The sequence below is a fragment of the Myotis lucifugus genome, unplaced genomic scaffold, assembly GCF_000147115.1.
Source record: "Myotis lucifugus unplaced genomic scaffold, Myoluc2.0 scaffold_2556, whole genome shotgun sequence".
NCBI lineage: Eukaryota > Metazoa > Chordata > Mammalia > Chiroptera > Vespertilionidae > Myotis > Myotis lucifugus.
The window spans coordinates 20,751-24,715 of record NW_005873604.1 but is presented as its reverse complement, the minus strand read 5'-3'; the positions used below and the strand labels follow the sequence as shown (position 1 = coordinate 24,715).

The 3,965-nt window shown below is 58.4% G+C and overlaps 1 long non-coding RNA gene across 1 annotated transcript; it reads left to right on the top strand.

Annotated features, from left to right (window-relative positions):
- Positions 1-1,252: 1,252 nt before the first annotated feature.
- Positions 1,253-2,408, top strand: LOC111824587. Its single transcript, XR_002827697.1, has 2 exons — positions 1,253-1,315; positions 1,436-2,408. It is a non-coding gene; the product is annotated as an uncharacterized LOC111824587 (long non-coding RNA).
- Positions 2,409-3,965: the final 1,557 nt, after the last annotated feature.

Here is a 3,965-nt window from a genome sequence, read left to right as displayed (position 1 = left end):
AGCTCAGGCTCCCCTCTGCCCTGGACTGAGCCAGGGTGTGTGCAGGGGGCCCTGTCTCCACCCTTCCCTGCGCTGGGGCTGGCGGGTGTGTCCACAGGGACCTTGGACTCTGAGTCAGTGAGGCCTCCGCGTGCTGCCCGCACATGTAGGGGTCACACAGCCCTCCCCCCACTTGTGTGGTAGCAGGAAGACACTGGCCCTTCCTGTGGCTCCTGGGACAGTCAGCAGATGTCACAGCCAATCACTGCGTGGTGGGCGCCGTGCCAGGCGCTGCTCCAGGCCTCACCTGGCCCTGGGCCTGTGGCCGCCAAAGGCTTTGCTGCCAGGAGGAGGCCCCGCAGTGACCCCTGGAGCCCAGCCCTGCAGGAAACCTCACCCATCCCAGCAGCTCAGCCCTGTCAGAAACGCTGAGCCTGGACCAGGAGGTGGGGCGTGGCTCGGGGGTTGGGTATTGACCCCTGAACCAGGAGGTCAGAGTTCAATTCCGTCAGGGCATCTGCCTGGTTACGGGCTGATCCCCAGTGGGGGGCGTGCGGGAGGCAGCTGATCCATGATTCTCATCATGGAGGTTTCTATCTCCCTCTCCCATCCTCTCTGAAATCAACAAAAACATTAAAAAAACAAAAAAGACCAGCCGGAGCCACCATGACTTGGAAACAACTTGCTCACGACCTGGGTCCTGTGGCCGCTCCTCTGCTGGGCGCAGCCCCCACAGCCACGCGGGAAACCGGTTTGGGCCTCAGACGAAGAACCGAAGGTCAAGAAACGGGAAACTGTGGCCAAGTGACAGGAAAGCAGACCGACAGCGTACGCAGACGAGACCTCAGAGGCTGCCAGCGTCACAAATTCCCCTTAGCTTAGCCCACGGAAGCTTCCGGAAGCCGTGCCTCTGCTGAGCTGTGCCTGTCCTGGGTACTGGGGTCTCTACCTCCCCCACGGCCACCAGCCATCCCCATGGTGGGGTGAGTGAGGGTCACTCGGCCAGCAGCCCACCAACAGGCAGCTGGCGCCCCTGGCGAGGGGGGCAGTGTTCAGAGGTGCAGCTCCGACTCCCCCCACCTTTCCCGGGGGCTTCTCTCCCTTTCAGCTCCTGCTGGAGCCCTCCAGGGAGACCACCATGGGGCACGGTGGGTTGGCCCTGGGACTCGGTTTAGACCAGGAAGTAGGAGGGGACCGTGCCTTCCCTCTGCCCAGGGACCACACTGTTCAAGACGGGCTCAGCCCTCCGGCCAGGGGCATCAGTGCAGGCTGGGCAGATGCGGCCTGAGCAAGAAGGAAACCCCGCTGGCCGCTGGCTCGACCTAGGAACCAGGAGGTCAGGGGTCGATTCCCGGGCAGGGCACAGGCCCCCGGTGGGAGGTGTGCAGGAGGCAGCCCATCCATGGTTCTCTCTCTTCATCGATGTTTCTATCTCTCTCTTCCTCTCTGAAATCAGTAAAAATATTTAAAAACATAAAACGAAAAAAACAACGCATCACGTCTGCCGGCAAAGGGCCGCGGAGAAGACGGGCAGATGGAGGAAGGAGGCTCGTGTCCACCCAGGTCAGGCCGTGGCCCGTGGTAACCGCTTCATTTTCCCTGCGCTCCGTGCTCCGGAGTTCACACCGCTTTCTTCTTCCTCCCTCCCCCCTCCCTCCCTGCCTTCCTTTCTTCTCTTCTCAATCTTATTTCAGAACAGTTAGGTTTCTGGAAAAGTTGCAAAGATGGTGCACAGAGTCCCATAAAGCCGGGCTCCCAGGCCTCCCGGCCACCCCCAGAGCAGGTGCCGCGGTTACAGCTCCCGGGCCGATGTGGACGATGTGGACCACCGCACCCGCACTTCCTTTCCGCAGCTTTAACCTTTGCTCCTTTTCTGCTCCAGAGTCTCTGCAGGCCCCTCAGGCTGTGGCCGCCTCTCCCTGCCCTGGTCCGGGGTGACCTTGACAGTGCCGAGGGCTGGGCGGGGAGGTGCAGACTGGCCCTCTGCTGGGTCTGTGTGACCTTTGTTTCTCTCGTCATCTGGCCTCCTGGGTTCGGGGGAGGAAAACCAGGAAGGCAAAGTGCCCGGCTCATCGGTCAGGTCAAGGGTCACGCTCTCAGCCTGACTCCTGGGGCAGCGCCTCGGTCACCTGGCTCGGGGTGTCTCCCCGGTGTCTCCACGGCCGAGTTTCTAGAAGCAGGTTCTACAGGCGGGATCACACCTGTGAATCGGAAACGCGTTCCTTTCTCTCCTGTATCTGCCTTTGACGTCGGCCTCGGGTTGGCCTGGTACCGGCGTCTCGGGCGCGGCTGGAAGGCCGGCAGCCTGGCGTGCAATGCGGCGGGTGTGGTGCTTCCAGGCTCCTTCTCAGGGTCAGGGCGTGTCCTTCTGTTTCTATTTTGCTGAGAGTTTTTTTAAAAATCATAAATGGGTGTCAAATGTTGTCACATTTTTGTCTGCATCATTGAGAAGATCGTGTGTGTTTTCCTGTTGCTTCTTTTCTTTAAATTGATTTTTACTAAATATGTTTTTATTGATTTTTAGATAGAGAGGGAGGGAGAGGGTGGCTCAGTGGATGGAGCGTCGGCTTGCAGACCGAAGGGTCCCGGGTTTGATTCCGGTCGAGGGCAGGCACCTCGGTTGCAGGCTCCTCCCCAGCCCGGGCCCTGGTCGGGACGTGTGCAGGAGGCAACCCATCGATGTGTTCCTCTCACATTGATGTTTCTCTCTGTCTTTCCCTCTCTCTTCCACTCTCTCTAAAAACAGATCAATAGAAAAATATCCTCGGGTGAGGATTAAAAAATAATAATAAATAAATTTCACTAAAAGCCTGCAGGGGCCTCTCTGTGGCCGGCTGGGCTTGTCCTCTGCATGGCGCCTCCACCGGGCCTCGGCCTCCCCACAGGCTCGGCTCCGCTCAGGCCCCCTGTGCTGTGCCCCGTCCGGGAAGGGCCTCCCCACAGGAAGCAGGGTGCCCGCAGGGCTCAGGGCCGGGCGGCCTGTGGTCCGCAGTCTAAGCAAGTGGCTTGGTGTTTTCCTTCCTGTTTCCCGTTGCTACGGCTGGCGGGCCACTCCATCTCTTTATGGCCAGAGGCGGATGTCCCTCTGTCCTGTGTTGACACACGTTTACACGTAAAGGATATGATTGATCTGAGGTTTTTTTTTAATCAACATGTTAGTGACATATTTCCACGTGAATACAGTCAATCACGGGCCACAGAATAGTATTTGGGTCAATGACAAATCGCAGACACAGCTGCGGGGTCCATAGATGGTAATGAAGCTGAAGCAAGCTTCTCGCCTGGTGACATCACCGCCACCGTGAGCCGTAGTCACGTGTGGCCACGAGAAACGACTCACGTGGATCCTTCCCATCTCCCGGCGTCCGCACAGCGCAGGCTGCCCAGGTTGGGGCCCAGAACCGAAGGGGAAACACACCCAGACGCATCTCTGGCACAAGGACGGCTGTAGGTCAGTGGTTGGCAAACCGCGGCTCGCGAGCCACATGCGGCTCTTTGGCCCCTTGAGTGTGGCTCTTCCACAAAAGACCACGTGCGGGTGCGCACGTACAGTGTGATTGAAACTTCGTGGCCCATGCGCAGAAGTCGGTTTTCGGCCTGGGCGAGTCTGTTTTGAAGAAGTGGCGTTAGAAGAGGTTTTCGGCCTGGGCGAGTCTGTTTTGAAGAAGTGGCGTTAGAAGAAGTGGGGGGTGTCGGTCGGCAGCCGGCCACGGGATACGCAGCGCGGGGAGGCGCGGGCGATTCATGCGGGAGGTGAGAGAGCCAGTCAGTCAGTAGCTCATGTGCAGTGGTCAGTGCTAGTCGTGTCCGCACATCGCGGGCGGGTGACAAAAGTACCTACTCGAAGCATACAGTTACCTGTATTTTTCCAACCGGCTGCAAATCCTACAGGTATTTTTGTCATCAATTTAAGAATCGTCATTATTTTGTGTGGGTGGCTTTATTATAAAATGGGGACGTTTTTAGCAAAGGCCAGCTTAGGAGTA